This window comes from Bos indicus, chromosome 11, assembly GCF_029378745.1.
Source record: "Bos indicus isolate NIAB-ARS_2022 breed Sahiwal x Tharparkar chromosome 11, NIAB-ARS_B.indTharparkar_mat_pri_1.0, whole genome shotgun sequence".
In the NCBI taxonomy this organism is placed as follows: Eukaryota; Metazoa; Chordata; class Mammalia; order Artiodactyla; family Bovidae; genus Bos; species Bos indicus.
The window spans coordinates 76429708-76453798 of NC_091770.1; positions in this window are offsets into that span (position 1 = coordinate 76429708).

The following is a 24091-nucleotide window of genomic DNA, read 5'->3' on the forward strand; positions in this document are numbered from 1 at the left end:
TTAATTTCATGGCTGCAGTCACCATCTGCTGTGATTTTGCAGCCCCCAAAAATAAAGTCTGACACTATTTCCACTGTTTACCCATCTATTTCCCATGAAGTGATGGGACCAGATGCCATAATCTTCATTTTCTGAATGTTGACTTTTAAGCCAACTTTTTCACTCTCCTCTTTTACCTTCATCAAGAGGCCTTTTAGTTCCTCTTCACTTTCTGCCATAAGGGTGGTGTCATCTGCATATCTGAGGTTATTGATATTTCTTCCGACAATCTTGATTACAGCTTGTGCTTCTTGCAGCCCAGCATTTCTCATGATGTACTCCGCATATGAGTTAAATAAGCAGGGTGACAATATACAGCCTTGACGTACTCCTTTTCCTATTTGGAACCAGTCTGTTGTTCCATGTCCAGTTCTAACTGTTGCTTCCTGACCGGCATACAAATTTCTCAAGAGGCAGGTCAGGTGGTCTGGTATTCCCATCTCTTTCAGAACTTTCCACAGTTTCTTGTGATCCACACAGTCAAAGGCTTTGGCATAGTCAATAAAGCAGAAATAGACATTTTTTCTGGAATCACCTGCTTTTTTGATGATCCAGCGGATGTTGGCAATTTCGTCTCTGGTTCTTCTGCCTTTTCTAAAACCAGCTTGAACATTTGGAAGTTCATGGTTCACATATTGCTGAAGGCTGGCTTGGAGAATTTTGAGCATTACTTTACTAGCATGTGAGATGAGTGCAATTGTGTGGTAGTTTGAGCATTCTTTGGCATTGCTTTTCTTTGGGATTGGAATGAAAACTGACCTTTTCCAGTCCTGTGGCCACTGCTGAGTTTTCCAAATGTGCTGGCATATTGAGTGCAGCACTTTCACAGCATCATCTATCAGGATTTGAAATAGCTCAACTGGAATTCCATCACCTCCACTAGCTTTGTTCATAGTGATGCTTTCTAAGGCCCACTTGACTTCACATTCCAGGATATCTGTCCTTTATCGAGCCCATCTTTGCATGAAATGTTCCCTTGGTATCTGGACCACTTAAATGTAGTTCAGTTTTTTATTCTCTGCCATTATCCCATACCAACCCCTGATAAATCAATAATGGGCTGTTGATTTGAACCACAGCTCCAGTCCACAACTGTGTTAAGTTGGGCAGCTGGTGTCCTGATACTGCTCATCTTTGAGACCTCAGTGTGTTCCTCGTTTAATCAGACTTTATCCCTAGTGACCTGCAAGCCCTCTTTGACTATGTGCTTTTCCCCATCTTTTAGCCATCTTTTTTCTGTAACACTTCTATTCAATTCAGTTCAGTCAGTCAGTTGTGACTGATTCTTTGTGATCCCATGGACTGCAGCATTCCAGGTGTCCCTGTCCATCATCAACTCCTGCAGCTTGCTCAGACTCATGTCCACTTAGTCAGTGAAGCTATCCAGCAGTCTCATCCTCTGTCATCCCCTTCTCCTCCTGCCTTCAATCTTTCCCAGCATCAGGCTCTTTTCTAATGAGTCAGTTCTTTGCATTAAGTGGCCAAAGTATTGGAGCTTCAACTTCAGCATCAGTCCTTCCAATGAATACTCAGGACTGATCTCCTTTAGGATTGACTGGTTGGATCTCCTTGCAGTCCAAGGGACTCTCAACAGTCTTCTCCAACACCACAGTTCAAAAGCATCAATTCTTCAGCATTCAGCCTTCTTTATGGTCTAGCTCTCACATCTATACACATGACTACTGGAGAAACCAGAGCTTTGACTAGATGGGGATTTGCTGGCCATGTAATGTCTCTGCTTCTTAATTTGCTGTCTAGGTTTGTCATAGCTTTTCTTCCAAGGAGAAAGTGCCTTTTAATTTCCTGGCTGCAGCCACCATCTGCAGTGATTTTGGAGCCCAAGAATATAAGATTGTCACTGTTTGCTTTGTTTTCCCATCTATTTGCCATGAAGTGATGAAATCCGATGCCATGATCTTAGTTTTTTTAATGTTGAGCTTTAAGCCAACTTTTTCACTCTCCATTTTCACTTTCATCAGGAGGCTCTTGAGTTCCTCTTTGCTTTCTGCCATAAGGGTAGTATCATTTTCATATCTGAGGTTGTTGATATTTCTCCCTACAATCTTGATTCCAGCTTGTGCTTCATCCAGTCTGGCATTTTCCATGATGTACTCTGCATATAAGTTAAATAAGCAAGGTGACAATATACATCTTTGACATACTCCTTCCCTAATTTGGAACCAGTTTGTTGTTCCATGATAGGTTCTAACTTGCTTCTTGACCTGCATACAGATTTCTCAGGAGGCAGGTAAGGTGGTCTGGTATTCCCATCTCTTGAAGAATTTTCCACAGTTTGTTGTGATCCACACAGACAAAGACTTTAGTGTAGTCATTGAATCAGAAGTAGATGGTTTTCTGAAATTCTCTTGCTTTTTCTATGATCCAACTTCTGCTGCTGCTAAGTCGCTTCAGTCGTGTTCGACTCTGTGCAACCCCATAGACAGCAGCCCACCAGGCTCCTCTGTCCCTGGGATTCTCCAGGCAAGGATACTGGAGTAGGTTGCCATTTCCTTCTCCAATGGATCCAACGGATGCTGGCAATTTGATCTCTGGCGCCTCTGCCTTTTCTAAAACCAGCTTGAACATGTGGAAGTTCTTGGTTCACTCCTAATTAGAGCTATCTATATTTCACCTGCCTTGACTCTGGGGCCTTTGGACATTTCATCTCTTAAATAGTCAAAACATCTTCAACAAATCTGTGAGCCTTGGGAAACCCATATTCTGTGATCTGGATATGACCCAGATGACCAAGTCCCTTTCTGCATTATGCTTGGTAGTTATGGTTCCTGGGATGGGGAGACCTCTAGCCAGCCCTGCATCTTCACACCTTCTTTCATGTGTACTAAGTCACTTCAATCGTGTCTGACTCTCTATGACCCTGTGGACTATACCCACCAGGATCCTTTATCCATTGGAGTCTCCAGGCAAGAATACTGGAGTGGATTTCCATGACCTTCTACAGGGGATCTTCCCGACCCAGGGATCGAACCTGTGTCTCTTATGTCTCCTGCATTGGCAGGTGGGTTCTTCACTGCTAGTGCCACTTGGGAAGCCCTTCACACCTCCATCATGAGTCTTTTTCTCCTTTTATTCCTGATTCTCTGACTGCATCTCTGCAGCCATTCTTTGAGATAGCATGATTCTTAACTTTCCAGGGCTGTCGTTCCCTTCCCCATGTTTAATCCCCATAAAAAAAAATAAGGGAAACAATGGCCCCACAAAATAGCAATTCTTATTTCATTTATTGCCTTTTCAGATTGTAATGTGACTATGCAAATAAATCCTCCTGAATCAGTCTTTTCTGAAATGTGCCCTAAAACTGGATCATTTCACTTTCTTTCTTTCTTCCCTCAGCTTCTCACTTGGGATTAATCAAACTAATTGTCACCAAATTAAATGTGTCCATAATGTCACTGGGGTTTTATTTTATCCCAGAATTTCCTATGTCTGCAATTATCAGGCACCTAACAAACACATCAGCATTCTAAAGGGCCTTATTTTTGTGTGATTTTCAGCTAATAGTCCTGTTAACAAACAAGGCTTTAGACAGAAAATCATGTTTCTCACCAGAATGGACATTATACAGCCTTGCCTTAATTATAGTAAAACTCTGACTTGCAATGTGATGTTAAATTAAGATTGAGTTAGACTGACATTTTGGAGAACCTTTTTTCTGAAAGAACAAAGCACCTGTGCCGGTTTCTCAGCGCTGAAAGTTCTCCTGCCCCTCCTCCTGGCCTTATTGTTCTATACTCCTGGAGGTGGTTGTCAGTGGTGGTTTCACTGGGATTGTTGTGTCAAAGACTTGCCAACCCAAATGGGGTAAAGACTTAGTGCTGAGAAAGCTAGGACTTCAGATGTTAAGCATATGTGCTTTACTGGAAAAAAAAAAAAAAGTTTTGGAAGGAGAAAACGATGGAATTGAAGTTTAGCTCAGTTTGAGATGATCTGTAGCCAGAGGGGCCTTTGATTAGTCTATTCACATGCCGAATATCCCAGCCCTGGTTGTACTGAGTTGGCCAAAAAGTGTGTTCAGGATTTTCCATGAGATCCAATGGAAGAACCCCAGCAAATATTTTGGCCAACTCAATGTCGGTGCTTTGGATTCAAGCAGGCATCACTGTGATCCTTGGTTTTTCTGATTGCTGACTGTGTAAACTTGTTTATGCTTCTTATTCTTCCCAAGCCTTTGTTTTCCTGTCCGTGAAAGAGAGATAGGAGTACCTCTCTTGTCATCCTGCACGGAGGATTAATTGGAACAATGTTTGAGTGGCACTTATACAGTGCTTGCCCAGAGTAAAACATAGTAAAGGCATTAGTCATTTTTAGTTCTTGTTGATACTACTACTATTACCCATTTATTTCTTGTTTTATTCATTCACCAAATATTTATTGTCTCAGGTGCCTTGCAGGATGTTATGAATATAGATACAAGGAATACTTGGTCTGTCTTGTAGTGAGCTCTTGCTCTGGCAGGGAACATAGATAAGAAAATCCTGCAATTATAGTTCAGAAAGTTAAGTGCCATGGTAGAAAGGAAAATAGAAATTTTCACTTTCATGTTCCCATCATGTCAAGCTGGCTTCAAGGGGGGAGCTGTCCTCCATTCAGCTTGTGCCAGGAGTGCTGAGTGGTCTTCCCTCATAGTTTAGACAGGAGAGAATCCGCCTGCAGTATGGGAGACCTGGGTTCGATCCCTGGGTTGGAAAGATCCCCTGGAGAAGGGCAGGGCAACCCACTCCAGTATTCTTGCCTGGAGAATCCCCATTAACAGAGGAGCCTGGTGGGCTACAGTCCATGGGGTCGGAAAGAATCAGACATGACCGAGCAACCAAGCAGAGCACAGGAGTGCAGAGTGGTGCACTGGTTCAGCTTAGGGTGCATTTGAACGACGACAGGAGCGGGAGGTTGGTGATGGAATTTCCACAGTCTTGTTGGACCCAGGATCAGGTTCTCATCTCTGAATCTATATTTTTCTCTGTGTCCTATTTCTTTCAATTTTTTTTTTTTTTTTTTGCTGTGTAAGTTGTTATTTTTTTTAAACTTTTTATTTTGTATTGGGGTATAGCTCATTAACAAACAATGTTGTGATAGTTTTAGATGAACAGCAAAGGGACTCAGCCGTACATATACATGTATCCACTCATCTGTTGTGAAGAAGCCCAGTTCCCTGGGGAAATTTTGATGACACTCTGTGTCTCTCTTGGGGTCAAGGAGAAACTGAAAACCCAGAGTCATATAATATGTGGATAGTTCTTTTATCCCTATAGTCATACATATCTGAGCCTCACCATAACCCCCCTAAGAAACTGAAGCTCTGAGGGGAACTATTTCACCTTAGAGAAGACAGGTAGTTTGGGGCAGAGCCAAGATTAAGACTTTGGCCTCCTCTCTTCTGGTACTCGGCTACTTTCATTGGCTAAATCAGTCTGAGAGGTGGGACAGAGCAGTAGTAGAGGCAAGGAATCATGAGAATCAGTGCAGTAGCAAATCTAAATAATGGCAACATCTTTTACCAAGTACTATTTCGTGCCAGGCCCTATTCAAAGACTTTGCATACTATTATTTATTTATAGTGACACTAGGCCCTAAATCCTTTTGTTCCTATTTTATCAACAGAATCATAGAGATATTAAGTGGCTGTCCAAGATCACACACTAAGATCTGGCAGGGGAAACCTTCAAGCAGTCTGTCTGACTCTCTGAATGCCTCTCTATAAACTGTCCTCCTTCAATATCATTTTCTGAATGACCACTCTGTGCCCAAACTTGTGCCAGGCACTCCAGGGTCAAGAGCAGCAATATGAACCCTGATCATGGGTCCAGTCATCACCTTCAAAATGAGAGGGCATAACTGGCAAAACCAGATCACAGACCCATAAAACCACAGATTATAAGAGGTAGTCTTATAAGACATCAGAACGTCTATTAAAAAAAAAAAAAAAGGACATAGGCTAAGAGCTTTGATTATTGATCTGGCTAGACTCTGATTGTTTTCATTTGTTTTATGCATTTACTCTATTTATCCTCAATTGTGTCTTATGAAGCAAGGATTGTTCTGTCTTAGGAGAGAAATGGAAAGAACCAGACAAATCATCGGACTGTCAGCAAAGGAAGACCCTTGGCAAAGTATTGGACTTGCCTTTCCCCAGTACAGGCCCCTTGCCTCCACTTATTTCTTCCTTCATGAGGTGCCTAACTTCCTCTTCTGAAAAACTGATTTATCCTTCAAGGCCAGAAGGATTCCCCTGTCACTGTAGCTTTCCCTACATTTATGGGAAAAAATTATTCACCATTCTCTCTGTGTTCCCATAGCAATTTATATATATTAAAAATAAATTTGCAGCTTTTATTGTATTGTATTATAATTATGCACTTACATTCACTCCTTGTATTCCTGGATATATGGATCAAACTGTATATCATCTTAAAATCTGTCCAGTATTCAGAAGAGAACTTAAATCACACTGGAGATTTTGTAAATGTTTGGATTATATGTATTTGTCCTACCATCTCTTCATTTCACATCTTTCTCATTATTCCTTTAATGTCCCGTGGGTCCTGACCATAGATACCTTCATATCAGGGTCAGTGTTTACTCCTTTACACTTTTCCTTGCTAAAGAGTTATGAGAAACGCTGGGAAAATGGCATGATGCTCTGTCCACTGGAGGTGGGTGGAGTTGATGTATATTTTTTTCAAGATTGATTTCTCAGATTCTTAGTCTTTAGAGCGTGGTAGTACTAGCATGCCCCTAGATTGTCTCATAGTTGTAACAGCAAAGATTCCCAACGGGATCCCATGTTACAGAGATGACTCTGAGATCCATTCTTAGGGAGCAGGAGTCTGTGCTCATTTGCATGTTCCCAAATAGCACTGTGTCTTTGGAGGTCTCCTGACCCTACTCTGGCTGTACTATCTCTAGGTGAACCATTTGTTCCAAAAACACCCAGAGTTTAGTGAGTGTGTGCTCAGTAATGTCCAACTCTGCGACCCCATGGACTATAACCCACCAAGCTCCTCTGTCCATGGATTTCCCAGGCAAGAATACTGAAGTGGATTCCTCCTCCTGGGGACCTTCTCAACCCAGGGATCAAGCCTGTGTCTCTTGTATTGGCAGGCAGATTCTTTACCACTGGGAAGCCCCAGGGTTTGATAAGCATTCAATATTCATTCATTCTTTTCATTCCATCCCATCCCATAAAATGATTTACTGAGTACCTAAGTGCCTAACACTATCCTATTGTGCTTGTGATTGATTCATCAGTGAACAAAAGCAATAAAAGTTTTTAACCCACATGGTTTATATTTCAGTAGAGGACAAACAATACATGATATGTGGAATAAATAGATAGATTGAATAAGATATTAGAAAAAGAGCAAGGTAAAGAAGAAGAGTCCAGAGAGAGTTGGTAACAATTTTAAGTCCAATGATCAGGATGGGTCTTTTCGTGAAGGTAGTTTGAGTGAAAATTTTAGGGTCTTAGGGATTTAGCCACAACCATTTCTGGGGAAAGAGTAACATAGAACAAATAGTGAAAAGGCTTTACAATATTTATATTTGCGTATATACACAAATGCATATACACACATACATTGTCTTTTAATGGTGTGACAGATTTTTAATAATTGTATGCCTACCCCTGTCTCTCCCTCTGAGATTTCACCAATGCTTTATAATATGAGTTAAATTAACAGGGTTGAAATGATAGAACCTGTCATGATTAATATAAAAACTCCACAAGGATGGACCCTGCAGCCTGCGACAGGAATGAGGCTTAGTCCGCATGGTGGTTACAGACTGGAACACGTTAGAACTCAGAAATTGTCACAGTTATTAACACTTTTCAGCCTCAGGGAAAGAGGCTTCTGTGCGGTGATAGGTTCAGGCCTGCCTCCCTTCATCTTCCCTGGGCAAAAGCCCTATAGTCCTCAGGCCTGTAAAGGATCAGACCAAGGCACTGGCCTCTGCTGGTGGGTCCCTGAGCCTGATTTCTACCTTTTCACAGCCCACTGGGGAGCCTAATTCTCTGGAGAGACAATACTGCCAGGCCTTCCCAAGCGGATTCTCTGACTGAGATGTTTGTGTGTCTGGGTTCACTGTGCTTGCTGAGTCCTTGCCTAGGATATGAGGGAGGGCAGGTAGAAGGGAGTTGTGGGTGTAGTAACAAACAGGAATAGTATCTGTCCCCAGTGAATTCAAAAGATATTAGGGGAAAAAAGTCATATAGTCAATAATTGAGTTTCAGAATGAGTGTTTCTATGAGTCAAGGGCATGAGTGCTTAGAGAAGTGAGGAATCCCTGTGAACCTGAGGCACCAAGGAGGGCTTCCTGGAGGAGGTGAGGACCTGAAAAACATAAGGGTATGAGGCAGGTTAAAGGAGATCCTGTTTAGGTCAGATTAAATGGCTGGCAGGAGAAAGGGCACGGGTGAGGGTTTGGAGCTGGCAAGGGAAGAATCTGTTGAGACAATTTAGAACATCTCTAGTTCTCATTGCATTTCCATCCTGTTGTTGACTACTGTCAAAATAACCATTATCAACAAAATAGCTACAGACTGGTGGATTGGGATGAGAATTAGGATGGGTGTAGTCCTAACAACACCAATTCAACACCAACTAATGCTCAATAGTGAACCTAGATTCAGTTTCTTCACCCTTACAAGTAGAATTACTCACAGAAAATTGAGAATCAGCAGAAATAATTGTCATGCTGCTGCTGCTAAGTCGCTTCAGTCGTGTCCCACTCTGTGCGACTCCATAGACGGCAGCCCACCAGGCTCTGCCATCCCTGGGATTCTCCAGGCAAGAACACTGGAGTGGGTTGCCATTTCCTTCTCCAATGCATGAAAGTCAAAAGTGAAAATGAAGTCTCACAGATGTATCCGACTCTTCGAGACCCCGTGGACTGCAGCCCACCAGGCTCCTCCATCCATGGGATTTTCCAGGCAAGAGTGCTGGAGTGGGGTGCCATTGCCTTCTCTGTAATTGTCATGAATTCTTTGTAAGTTATGAAGTACCTGCATCATCTCAGTTATATCACATAAGTCATTGCCTTCCAGAAGCTTCTAATTGTAGCTTGTGAGTGGATAACCCACTGACGCGTAGTTGTTGTTCTTGTTGTTGTTCAATCGCTAAGATGTTTCTGATTCTTTGTGACCCCATGAACTGTAGCATGCCAGGCTTCTCTGTCTGCTACCATCTCCTGGAGTTTGCTAAAATTCATGACCACTGAGTCTGGGATGCTATCTAACCATTTCATCTTCTGCCACCCTTTCTCCTTTTGCCTTCGATCTTTACCAGCACCAGGGTCTTTTCCCAAGAGTTAGCTCTTCACATCAGGTGACCAAAGTGTTGGAGCTTCAGCTTCAGCATCAGTCCTTCCAATGAATACTCAAGGTTGATTTCATTTAAGATTGACTGGTTTGATCTCTTTACAGTCCAAGGGACTCTCAAGTGTCTTCTCCAGCACCACAATCCGAAAGCATCAATCCTTCAGCACTCAGCCTTCTTTATGGTCCATCTCTTATATCCATGCATGTCTGCTTGAAAAAAAAACATAGCTTTTTGGGACCTTGTTGGCAAAGTGACATGTCTGCTTTTTAATATGCTAATTTTGTCATAACTTTCCTTCCAAGGAGCAAGTGCCTTTTAATTTCATGGCTGCGGTCACCATCTGCAGTGATTTTGGAGCTCAAGAAAATAATCTGTCACTGCTTCAACTTTGTCCCTTCTATTTGCCATGAAGTGATAGGACCAGATGCCATGATCTTAGTTTTTTAATGTTGAGTTACAAGCTGGATTTTTTCAGTCTTCTATTTCACCATCATCAAGAAGTTCTTTAGTTCTTCTCCTACTCCTTTCCCAATTTTGAACCAGTCAGTCGTCCCATGTCTTGTTCTGTTTCTTCTTGATCCATGTACAGGTTTCTCAGGAGACAAGTAAGGTGATTTGATACTCCCATCTCTTTAAGAATTCCCACAATTTGTGTGGTCCACACAGTCAAAGGCTTTAGTGTAGTCAGTGAAGCAGAAGTAGATGTTTTCTGGAATTTCCTTGCTTTCTCCATGATGCCAACAGATGTTGGCAATTTGAACTCTGGTTTCTCTGCCTCTTCGAAACCTAGCATAATGAAGTACATATATATAATCAAATATCAAAATGTCATTTAGTATAAAGCCAGATTTAATTGATAACAGCTCTTTATTTGCAGAGCACGAGACTGGCATTTTGCCTGTGCTATAGTTTCCAGACAGTTTCCGTGTTCTCTTCAACTATTCTAACCTCATGCCTTTGTTTGGAACTCTGCTCATAGGAAAACAGGGATCTGTGGCCCACGTCTGCTTGTCCTTTGAAAAGCAGGGTATAATTAAGATGCCCATATAATTAGCCATGTAAAGAGGGACATTTTTGAGAGTAAATGGGAGTATTATTAACCAGGATTGTTCTAGGAAAACATGCATATTTGTTCAACCCTAAACATGGTCCCTTTGCTTTGACAGGTACAGTAACCCTAGAGGCTTGGAGATGCACTCCTAGATTACAGAAGACTGTGGCCACAGAATTTTTGCTGCTGGTCATACCTGCCAGTATTCTGACTTTGATGAGCATCTGCCCATCTGTGGGCAGAGGTGGGGACAGCACATGGAATATTCCATGTAAGGGACTGTAATCATCTCTCTCTCTCTGTGTGTCCTTCACAACCAGGTAAAGATCCAAGGATTTCTAAAAGAATCCACTCAGTTATTTGTACTTTCAGCCCCCACAACATTTGGGTGCTGACTGCCATATATACTTAGATCTGTATAATGACTTTCTGTGTATTTCGCATATAAACTTCCTTCGAATTTTGTGAATTATCACATGCATTTTAAATCTCTCTATTCTCTTCATGAAATCTTTATGTGAGATTAATAAAAAAAAAAAAAAAAGGAAGGTGATTTTTTTCCCATTAAGAAGTGTAGACTCTGGGATTTCAAATTCACACGGGGCAGTTGGGGGAACTTCCCAGTGACTCAGTCGTTAAGATTCAATCCCTCGTCAGGGAATTAAGATCTCACATGCCACGTGGTGTGGCCAAAAAATCTAGAAAATAAAAATAATTATTTTTTAATAAAAAGAAAGTGAGATCAATTTTCACACAGGGTTCAGAAACTCTTGTTAGCAGTTGTGACTCTCAAATGCCATTCCTCCTTTAAGACTTCCTAGTCTGTAGCAATAGGTCCTTTTATTCTCTTTTTTCTTATAAATTCATTACACATTGAGTATACCTTCCTTTTGATACTTAATTTTAAGTTGTTATGAATTCTGGACAATTAACCTCTAAAAGGCGGAGACCCTCTGTAAATTAGATCATACTAATATACTCTGCCTGCCTACTCTAGTGTTCTGTATTTGTTTAATGGTTGTGTGTTAACAGGCATGGTGACCACAGCTGCCTTAGTCTCACTACTGTGATACTGCTCTGTGTTGTGAAGTCTCTCTGGAGAGAAGGCTCTGGATAGCTGAAGACCACCAATACCCTTGCTCAGAGCAGATGTAAATTTAGATAGAAATAGTTCCCAAATATTGACCCTGCCATTTAATCAACAATTAGCTAAAGCTCATGAGAGTGTGTGGATGTGTTGATCCTCCTATTATAAAGCTGATAAAGCTGTGGTATGCAGGACACACTTAATCAGGGTCTGGATGGGTAAATTCTGTGACAAGAGAAGAGTAATGAAATACTGTGCACTTTAAAGCCGTCTCTACCACACCTCCTTTGTGGGGTGAGTTTTAAGACAAGGGAAGGGATGATTTATCAGGGACTATGGGAAAAGGTAAAACCACCTGACAAGTTGGGCTCTCTCCAGATATATATAATTTCATTACTATTTTAACTTACTTTTTGGCGTTTAAAGCTGGCTTTTGAATACAAATAAAGTAGAATTCTTGCCTGGAGAATCCCGGGGATGGAGGAGCCTGGTGGGCTGCCGCCTATGGAGTCACACAGAGTCGGACACGACTGAAGCGACTTAGCAGCAGCCTAACTCAGAGACATTTATCCAAAGATTTTGCATTTATAGTAACTTCCAATGTTGTCTAATTGCTTGTATTTATCCTGACAAATCTGGAATATAAACACCCAGCAATGATAAAGGAGGGGTGGTAGAATAAAGAACATCTTTAATGGAAACAGGATAGATTTATTTTTTTTCCTGAGAATACTTTGTTTTTCCCTATCTTTTTTTTTTTTCCCCTATCTTTTGGAGGCAGGGCTTGGAGGGATGAGTTGAGAGGTATAATGTTTTGATACTGTAAGTAATCTATTCCAGATAACTTGTATATTAATGACAAATATAGAAAAACTATATAGACAGGATAGATGGGAAGAAATGTACTTCCTTTTCTTTTACTTTTTAAAAAATTATTGTGACTGATCACAAAGTCTGAGATCTTGCTTTCTTAAAAGTGAAAAACTAACACAGTTACTGGAATGAGAGAGAGAAGAGAGAATTATGATATAGTATCTGACCATTCAAAAACATTCTGCTTTGAGGAGCCTCAAACTGAGAATGGGAGAAATGAATATTTAGCAGCTTCTTTCTGAGTTCACTAAATTTCCTACTTAATACTCTGCCTTCATGTTATTGCTCTTATTCTCATCCTAATTACATAGCAACATAATCTAATGTTTTTCTTCCTACCATACACTGGATAGTCATTAAACTTGAGGCTTTAGCCTTATTCTTTAGCACTGACCTTAAACATACGTGCCCTGAATCTGCAGGTAGTGCTTCTTCTGGATTATAATGATTGGCTATATATAAATCCTGGCTTACCCTTGACACTCGTCTTTCGGCTTGCCTCTTTTAAAACAACTCGATGCCAGGCAAGTCTTGTCCCTACTGATAATTATCCTACTGTCCTCCAACCCGTGCCTGGAAGCAGTACACTTCCTGCTTTCTTGAGAATACGTATCTTTTCTAAAGAAGAAAACAATCCAATACAAGGAAAGATAAGCAAATAAGTAGCGATAAAGTCCGCAATGCACACTCTACAAAAAACACGTACAAACGACAGTCAGCATCCAGAGAAGGTAGTGATTAACCATATGGAAAACCATTAACCTCCTCCCAGAGGAGGTAACTTCTTGAAATTCAGGGTTCTGTCTTTCCTGAAGATTCTTTTCCTTTATCCCCACAATCTAATGTTTTTCTATATCTTCTTACTTCTTTCCCTGATGTACTACCTCTTACAATCCCTTTTTCCTTATTCCTTTGTCCTTCTCCCAGAGCTGACCTTCATCACATGCTGAAAGCACAATACTATTCTCCAAATGGGATTGCTAGTAATTAGTATTTCCTAGTCTAATCCATTGGATAAGGCAATGGCACCCCACTCCAGTACTCTTGCCTGGAAAATCCCACGGGCAGAGGAGCCTGGTAGGCTGCAGTCCATGGAGTCACGAAGAGTTGGACATGACTAAGCGACTTCCCTTTCACTTTTCACTTTCATGCATTAGAGAAGGAAATGGCAACCCACTCCAGTGTTCTTGCCTGGAGAATCCCAGGGACAGGGAACCTGGTGGGCTGCCGTCTATGGGGTTGCACAGAGTCGGACACGACTGACGCGACTTAGCAGCAGCAGCAGCAGTCTAATCCATCCTACATAACACTGATAGAATAACAACCTTCAATACTGTTTTGATCATAACACCTATAATCATCTCACACGCTAGTAAAGTAATGCTCAAAATTCTCCAAGCCAGGCTTCAGCAATATGTGAACCGTGAACTTCCTGATGTTCAAGCTGGTTTTAGAAAAGGCAGAGGAACCAGAGATCAAATTGCCAACATCCGCTGGATCATGGAAAAAGCAAGAGAGTTCCAGAAAAACATCTATTTCTGCTTTATTGACTATGCCAGAGCCTTTGACTGTGTGGATCACAATAAACTGTGGAAAATTCTGAAAGAGATGGGAATACCAGACCACCTGACCTGCCTCTTGAGAAATTTGTATGCAGGTCAGGAAGCAACAGTTAGAACTGGACATGGAACAACAGACTGGTTCCAAATAGGAAAAGGAGTTTGTCAAGGCTGTATATTGTCACCCTGTTTATTTAACTTATATGCAGAGTACATCATGAGAAATGCTGGACTAGAAGAAACACAAACTGGAATCAAGATTGCTGGGAGAAATATCAATAACCTCAGATATGCAGATGACACCACCCTTATGGCAGAAAGTGAAGAGGAACTCAAAAGCCTCTTGATGAAAGTGAAAGAGGAGAGTGAAAGAGTTGGCTTAAAGCTCAACATTCAGAAAACGAAGATCATGGCATCCGGTCCCACCACTTCATGGGAAATAGATGGGGAAACAGTGGAAACAGTGTCAGACTTTATTTTTCTGGGCCCCAAAATCACTGCAGATGGTGACTGCAGCCATGAAATTAAAAGACGCTTACTCCTTGGAAGGAAAGTTATGACCAACCTAGATAGCATATTAAAAAGCAGAGACATTACTTTGCCAACAAAGGTTCGTCTAGTCAAGGCTATGGTTTTTCCTGTGGTCATGTATGGATGTGAGAGTTGGGCTGTGAAGAAGGCTGAGCACTGAAGAATTGATGCTTTTGAACTGTGGTGTTGGAGAAGACTCTTGAGAGTCCCTTGGACTGCAAGGAGATCCAACCAGTCCATCCTAAAGGAGATCAGCCCTGGGATTTCTTTGGAGGGAATGATGCTGAAGCTGAAACTCCAGTACTTTGGCCACCTCATGCGAAAGTTTACTTATTGGAAAAGACTCTGATGCTGGGAGGGATTGGGGGCAGGAGGAGAAGGGGACGACAGAGGATGAGATGGCTGGATGGCATCACTGACTCAATGGATGTGAGTCTGGGTGAACTCCAGGAGTCGGTGATGGACAGGGAGGCCTGGCATGCTGCAATTCATGGGGTTGCAAAGAGTCGGACATGACTGAGCGACTGATCTGATCTGATAATCAGAAAGGTAGAATTTCTTCTAGTACTATTAACATGAAAGTTAAAGACTTCTAGTATGTTTCTAATATCCTTCCAACTTGAATCCTCTCATTTGCCACTAAATATCCATTGTATTAATAAAGTATTCATTTAGTAATGCATTTATTAACTTAGCTATTTGTGTTTAACAGTTGGCTTCTACTCACAGAACAAGCATGGTAACTGGACTTTTGGCATCTGAGTTCATGTAGCTCCCTCATTATCCTGTTATTCCTCTGTCTGTCTGTCTGTCTCTCTGTATGTGTGCATATTTGTATCCTTCTTTCTGTGTCTGTTTTCTGTCGTCCCTTCCCATCCATCACGCGTACTCCTCAGACACATAGCATCTGTACCTGGGTATTTCCCCGGTCCCTTCTGCCTGGCGCAAAGGCAGTAAGCAGGTGGGTGTGTGAAATAAGATGAGCCCAAAGATTCATTCCTTTATTTTCTCCTAACTGCTTCAGCCTTCATAAAATCCAGTCCTATAGGTTATTGATTTTCACAAAAAGAAGAAAAACGAGTGGGAGTTGAGAATTATGATGTCATGTCCTGAATGAATTTTTCACAGAAAAAGAAGAAGAGGAAAACAACAACAGCTATTCTTCGTTGTGGGCAGTTGGTCAGAAATGAGGTTTGGGGTCTGGAATAGGAAAGGCAGAAGTGCACCTGTCCCTGGGGGAGAGCATGCATTGATCTCTTGGGTGATTGCCCTGACTACCTCTGAAGCCGAGAATTAGGTTCAATATGTTAGTGCTAACATTTAAGTCCTTTCAAATCTCCAGGGGCAGAATCTGCTTTCTCTTTCTCTACCTCATTTATGTTTCGGTGAAAACTGACTTAACTCTTTAGCTTCCAGCTTTGCTCTTTATTGATACAGAAGCTTCGGCCTCAAGAAACCTGTGAAAGCTTTGATGAGGTTTGAACTATTATTTCACAAGCAATGTGTTGGAAACAAAGATAAACAAAGTCAAGTCTCTTATCTCTGTCATAATGTACTCGCTAGCTAAGATAGCAACAACAGATCTATTGTTTTTGTTCATCCTCTAGGAAGAAAACTCATCTCAGGTGTTGCTAAGACTAGTCAAGCGTCAGAATCACTTAGGGAGCTGTTACGAATGTACATTTGCAGATGCAACTTTAGACCCAAAATCAGAAATCTCTTAGGGTGGGCCCTGGGAACCTATGTTTTTTAAAAAACAGTTTTTTTTAAAAGTAGCTAGTTTACATTAATTGGGCTTCCCTGGTCGCTCAGATGGTAAAGAAACTGCCTACAATATGGGAAACCCAAGTTCAATCCCTGGGTGGGGTAGGATATCAGTCCTGGATAAGGGAATATCTAACCATCTCAATATTCCCGCCTAGAGAATTCGGTGGACAGAGAAGCCTGATGGGCTATAGTCCATGGAGTCACAGAAGAACTGGACATGACTGCGTGGCTAACATCTGCACTTACATTAGCTACTAGATAGAATATAAAAGGCCAGGGACTTCCCTGGTGGTTCAGTGGTTGGGAGTCCGCCTTACAGCACAGGGAGTGCAGGTTCGCTATCTGGTTGGGGCACTAAAGTGTTACATGCCACAGAGCAACTGGGCCCACACTGCAGCTACTGAGCCTCCACCACAACTACAACAGCTAGAGAATCCACATGTGGCAACAAGAGATTCTACATGGCACAATGAAGACCCTGCGTGCCACAACTAAGACCAATACAGCTAAACAAAAAAACAACAAAAAATTTTTTTTAATAGTCCAAAGACAAAGCATTTGTGGGCGGGGCACTGAATTCCATGCAGCAAACTGCTACAGATCCAAAATATAAGGCCACTCTGCCAAATTTCATGAATATGGGCCCCAAAAAAGAGCATAATAACAGAAAGGGCACAACTGCAGACTTCTAACAGCTTAAAGATTTCCTTGAAAAGCATATCTAACAATCTATTGATTAGCATTATGAGATCTAAAGTCAAGGAAGTGGTAAGGAAGAGGTGGGAAATAGGCAATTGGAAAAATTGCTCAATAGCTCTCAGTAGTGGAGGAGGGGAGTTTAAGGAGAACGTATAGCTACCATCTGTTAATGTCTAAATATATATATATACATATATATATATATGTACATATCCTGTTCACTTAGAAGAAAACATAATGAGGAAGTGACTTGAACCTAGAGGTTGTATAAGCCAAAGGGACTTTGATTTGAGTCACACCTAGCTAATGAATATAGTCAACTCGGATAACGTGTGCCCATGAGGCAAACAATAAATTAGATTTGGCCTGAGGATGTTTGAAACAACAAGGTCACATTCAGTTCAGTTCAGTTGCTCAGTCCTGTCCGACTCTTTGTGACCCCATGAATCGCAGCACGCCAGGCCTCCCTGTCCATCATCAACTCCCAGAGTTCACCCAGACTCATGTCCATTGAGTCAGCGATGCCATTTAGCCATCTCATCCTCTGTCGTCCCCTTCTCCTCCTGCCCCCAATCCCTCCCAGCATCAGAGTCTTTCCCAATGAGTCAACTCTTTGCATGAGGTGGCCAAAGTACTGGAGTTTCAGCTTTAGCATCATTCCTTCCAAAGAAATCCCAGGGCTGATCTCCTTCAGAATGGACTGGTTGGATCTCCTTGCAGTCCAAGGGACTCTCAAGAGTCTTCTCCAACACCACAGTTCAAAAGCATCAATACTTCAGTGCTCAGCCTTCTTCACAGTCCAACTCTCGCATCCATACATGACCACAGGAAAAACCATAGCCTTGACTAGACGGACCTTTGTTGGCAAAGTAATGTCTCTGCTTTTGAATATGCTATCTAGGTTGGTCATAACTTTCCTTCCAAGGAGTAAGCATCTTTTAATTTCATGGCTGCAGTCACCATCTGCAGTGATTTTGGAGCCCCAAAAAATAAAGTCTGACACTGTTTCCCCATCTATTTCCCATGAAGTGATGGGACCAGATGCCATGATCTTCGTTTTCTGAATGTTGGGCTTTAAGCCAACTTTTTCACTCTCCTCTTTCACTTTCATCAAGAGGCTTTTGAGTTCCTCTTCACTTTCTGCCATAAGGGTGGTGTCATCTGCATATCTGAGGTTATTGATATTTTCCAGAAATCTTGATTCCATCTTGTGTTTCTTCCAATCCAGCATTTCTCATGATGTACTCTGCACAGAAGTTAAATAAACAGGGTGACAATATACAGCCTTGACAAACTCCTTTTCCTATTTGGAACCAGTCTGTTGTTCCATGTCCAGTTTTAACTGTTGCTTCCTGACCTGCATACAAATTTCTCAAGAGGCAGGTCAGGTGGTCTGGTACTCCCATCTCTTTCAGAATTTTCCACAGTTTATTGTGATTCACCCAGTCAAATAGATGTTTTTTCTGGAACTCTCTTGCTTTTTCCATGATCCAGCGGATGTTGGCAATTTGATCTCTGGTTCCTCTGCCTTTTCTAAAACCAGCTTGAACATCTGGAAGTTCACGGTTCACATATTGCTGAAGCCTGGCTTGGAGAATTTTGAGCATTACTTTACTAGCATGTGAGATTAGTGCAATTGTGCGGTATTTGAGCATTCTTTGGCATTGCCTTTCTTTGGTACTGGAATGAAAACTGACCTTTTCCAGTCCTGTGGCCACTGCTGAGTTTTCCAAATGTGCTGGCATATTGAGTGCAGCACTTTCACAGCATCATCTTTCAGGATTTGAAAGAGCTCAACTGGAATTCCATCATCTCCACTAGCTTTGTTTGTAGGGATGCTTTCTAAGGCCCACTTGACTTCACATTCCAGGATGTCTGGCTCTAGGTCAGTGATCACACCATCGTGACTATCTGGGTTGTGAAGGTCTTTTTTGTACAGTTCTTCTGTGTATTCTTGCCGTCTCTTCTTAATATCTTCTGCTTCTGTTAGGTCCATGCCATTTCTGTCCTTTATCGAGCCCATCTTTGCATGAAATGTTCCCTTGGTATCTCTAATTTTCTTGAAGAGATCTCTAGTCTTTCCCATTCTGTTGTTTTCCTCTATTTCTTTACATTGATCGCTGAATAAGGCTTTCTTATCTCTTCTTGCTATTCTTTGGAACTCTGCATTCAGATGCTTATATCTTTCCTTTGCTTCTTTGCTTTTCACTTCTCTTCTTTTCACAGCTATTTGTAAGGCATCCCCAGATAGCCATTTGGCTTTTTTGCATTTCTTTTCCATGGGGATGGTCTTGATCCCTGTCTCCTGTACAATGTCACGAACCTCATTCCATAGTTCATCAGGCACTCTTATCTATCAGATCTAGGCCCTTAAATCTATTTCTCACTTCCACTGTATAATCATAAGGGATTTGATTTAGGTCATACCTGTATGGTCTAGTGGTTTTCCCTACTTTCTTGAGTTTAAGTCTGAATTTGGCAATAAGGAGTTCATGATCTGAGCCACAGTCAGCTCCTGGTCTTGTTTTTGCTGACTGTATAGAGCTTCTCCATCTTTGGCTGCAAAGAATATAATCAATCTGATTTCAGTGTTGACCATCTAGTGATGTCCATGTATAGAGTCTTCTCTTGTGTTGTTGGAACAGGGTGTTTGTTATGATCAGTGCATTTTCTTGGCAAATCTCTATTAGTCTTTCCCCTGCTTCATTCCGTATTCCAAGGCAAAATTTGCCTGTTACTCCAGGTGTTTCTTGACTTCCTACTTTTGCATTCCAGTCCCTTATAATGAAAAGGATATCTTTTTTGGGTGTTAGTTCTAAAAGGTCTTGTAGGTCTTCACAGAACTGTTCAGCTTCAGCTTCTTCAGCATTACTGGTTGGGGCATAGACTTGGATTACTCTGTTATTCAATGGTTTGCCTTGGAAATGAACAGAGATCATTCTGTCGTTTTTGAGATTGCATCCAAGTACTGCGTTTCGGACTCTTTTGTTGACCATGATAGCTACTCCATTTCTTCTGAGTGATTCCTGCCCGCAGTAGTAGATATAATGGTCATCTGAGTGAAATTCACCCATTCCAGTCTATTTTAGTTCGCTGATTCCTAGAATGTCGACATTCACTCTTGCCATCTCTTGTTTGACCACTTCCAATTTGCCTTGATTCATGGACCTGACATTCTAGGTTCCTATGCAATATTGCTCTTTACAGCATCAGACCTTGCTTCTATCACCAGTCACATCCACAAGTGGGTATTGTTTTTGCTTTGGCTCCATCCCTTCATTGTTTCTGGAGTTATTTCTCTACTGATCTCCAGTAGTGTATTGGGCACTTACTGACCTGGGGAGTTCCTCTTTCAGTATCCTATCATTTTGCCTTTTCGTACTGTTCATGGGGTTCTCAAGGCAAGAATACTGAAGTGGTTTGCCATTCCTTTCTCCAGTGGGCCACATTCTGTCAGATCCTCCACCATGACCCACCCATCTTGGGTTGCCCCACGGGCATGGCTTAGTTTCATTGAGTTAGACAAGGCTGTGGTCCTAGTGTGATTAGATTGACTAGTTTTCTGTGAGTATGGTTTCAGTGTGTCTGCCCTCTGATGCCCTCTCGCAACACCTACCGTCTTACTTGGGTTTCTCTTACCTTGGGCGTGGGGTATCTCTTCACGGCTGCTCCAGCAAAGCGCAGCCATTGCTCCTTACCTTGGACGAGGGGTATCTCCTCACCGCCTCCCTTCCTGACCTTCAACGTGGGATAGCTCCTCTAAGCCCTCCTGCGCCCGCACAGCCACGGCTCCTTGGACGTGGGGTTCGTCCTCCTGGCCGCCCCTGGCCTCGGGCGTGGGGTTAGTCCTCCCGGCGACCACCCCTGGCCTCGGGCATGGGGTTGCTCTTCCCGGCCGCCGCCCCTGACCTTGGACGCAGGGTAACTCCTCTCGTTGCCGCCTTTGATCTCAGACGTTTTTAAAGGGAAAGGTGAGAGGAAGACGGCTGACGCTTCAGATGCTATCTTGTCTCTGTGATCCACCTGCAGGAATGCTAAGACAGCTGTTGGGGTAGAGAGTTAGTCATTCTTTAGCTATGTTATTCTTCATGCTTATTTCTTTTAATCTAGGGAAAGAATAAACAGGTTAGTTGAGGCATGATATACAACTCAGGAGAGCAGAAGTCAGGAGTTAGTTTAAGTTGTCCAGTGATTTCATCCCTATAATTGGGTTTTTTCAAGGTTAGAGAAGATCAGAAATGGGCAAACAGGAAAAGGACAAAAGAGCTGCTTTCAACTATTAATTGACTATAGAGTATGCATTAATCCCTGAGGATGTGGGAATACAATGCGTCACAACAGAGACAAGATTCCAACTCTCAAAGAGCCTATATTGTAATGGAGGAAAGAAGCAACACAAAAAATAAATGAACAAGAAAAAAGTGTCCTGGAGTCGGAATAACCTGGTTTCAAATGTCAGCTGTGCCATTTACCATCTGTATTGTATTAACCTTGTTGTGACTGTTTCTTTCTCTGCAAAATTCAGATAGAAATGCCAACCTTGAGAGGTTGTGATGAGAATAAGAGGAAATCTGTGCTGCTGAATAGTATCTGGAATATAATAAGCATTTTGTAATATTCTGTGAATGAAATATTGGCAACAGGACAGAGTCAGTTAAAAGGGAGGGGATGGAATTCAAAGCACATTGGAAGAATGTACTCTTAAGGCAGAAAAATATGTGTATGTTTAAATATGTGTGTATACACACACACTCATGCATGCACATACAGCTGACCCTAGAACAACATGACTTTGGACTGCAGGGGTTCGCTTATACATGAATGTTTTTAATAGTAAATTAACTACAGTATTGGATGGTCCATGTTTGGTTGAATAAGCAGATGCAGAACTACAGACAAGAGGATGTGGATAGGAAGGCTGATTATAGGCATAGGCAGATTTTCGACTCTCTGGAGGGTCTGCAGCCCTTAATCTCTCTGTGTTGTTTAAGGGTCACTTCTCTATCTCTATCTCATCTCTATCTATCTATCTATCTATAATCTGCATATCTATATCTAATCTGTATATATAGTCAGAAAGATAGAGTTGCAGAGAGAAGCAGGAGCAGAAAATAACATGGTTAAAGATGTAGGTGAGTTGGATTAATGGATTTGGAATAGAGAATATAGAAGATAAGGGAGCCTTATCTTGTGGTTTCTATTTTGTCTATAACAGAAAGTAAGGAAGAGTTTCAGTGTTTGAGAATGAGAGTCATCATGTTGAAGAGGATGGTGGTATATAAAATAATTCAAGTTAGCATGGTAGAGTGCATTGAAGAAGAGAGGTTCTCACTTCTGAAGGCTCAGAACTTTAATCTCCTCATTATATGGGAACAGTTCTATCTTTCAGAGATGTCACTATAACAAGTTGTTGAAGTCTTACATCTAAACAGGGGCCTATTAATATGTATTAAGAAATAAGATGGTCACAGAGCGGAGAAGTTAGAACTCACGTGGGCATGACAAACTTCTTGTGGTAGCAAGGCCTACATAGGAAACAGTCATGGGACCATGATAGGATGTTATAGAATCTCAGAACATAGTCTTTGGCTAAGGTAGGTTGAAGAACATTCTTTGCACTTCCAGGAAAGGTGGTACCACTGGGATTTGAATATTCTCCCCCAGATCCTGCCCAGAGGGACATGAACAGCATTATCCCTTTCCAACTACCTTTGTACTACGCTTTCATGGGATCAATACTACTTCTGGTCAACATAGGCTTTCCTGCTGCTGCTGCTAAGTCGCTTCAGTCGTGTCCGACTCTGTGCGACCCCATAGACAGAAGCCCACCAGGCTCCCCTGTCCCTGGGATTCTCCAGGAAAGAAGACTGGAGTGGGTTGCCATTTCCTTCTCCAATGCATGAAAGTGGAAAGTGAAAGTGAAGTTGCTCAGTCGTGTCTGACCCCTAGTGACTCCATGGACTTCAGCCTACCAGGCTCCTCTGTCCATGGGATTCTCCAGGCAAGAGTACTGGAGTGGGTTGCCATTGCCTTCTCCGATAGGGTTTCCTAGATATGCTAATATATTCAGTTACTATTTTAATAGAGTTTAACTGACCTGGAAAGCTTCCTTTTTCTTTTCAGTAGATTTGCACATCTCAAGTTTATTAATCATCTACTGATTTATTATTTAACTTACGAACAAGTACTAGAAGAAAAGTTTTACCATTTTTCCAAATTATTGGGATAACATACTCCTGCTATTCTTGAGCTCTTGGAAGAAGACAGATTTTAAAGAAACCCCTCCAGGAAGATTTTCAAGGATGTATGATTAGTAATTTAAAGAAAGAAAAATATGAGTATAGTATCTTCCACAAATTTTGTCATGTTCTTCTATGTTTGTAAATCCTACAGTTTTGAAGTAAGCAAGGGTAAGAGAATACTGGGCTTCCCTGGTGGCTCAAATGGTAAATTAAAGAATGTGCCTGCAATACAGGAGGCAGTTTCCACCCCTAGATTGGGAAGATACCCTGGAGGAGGGAATGACAATCCATTCCAGCATTCTTGCCTGATAAATCCCATGGACAGAGGTGACTGGTAGGCTACAGTCCATGGGGTCACAAAAGAGTCAGACACAACTGAGCAACTCACACTTTCTCAAGAGAAGACTATTCATTCAGAAAGACTGTCACTCTTCTCTTTACTGCTTTTGTGATGAGGATTTAACCTACTGCTTAAAAAACTCCTTCCTTCAAATACTGTAATGTGGTATCCTTTATAATTTGCTCTCTAGTAATAGCTCTAATAGGCACCCACTCCAGTACTCTCACCTGGAAAATCCCATGGACGGAGGAGCCTGGAAGGTGCAGTCCATGGTGTTGCTGAGTCAGACACGACTGAGTGACTTCACTTTCACTTTTCACTTTCATGCATTGGAGAAGGAAATGGCACCCCACTCCAGTGTTCTTGCCTGGAGAATCCCAGGGACGGCGGAGCCTGGTGGGCTGCCGTCTATGGGGTCCCAAAGAGTTGGACACGACTGAGCGACTTCACTTTCACTTTTCACTTTCATGCATTGGAGAAGGAAATGACAACCCATTCCAGTGTTCTTGCCTGGAGAATCCCAAGGGATGGGGGAGCCTGATGGGCTGCCGTCTATGGGGTCGGACAC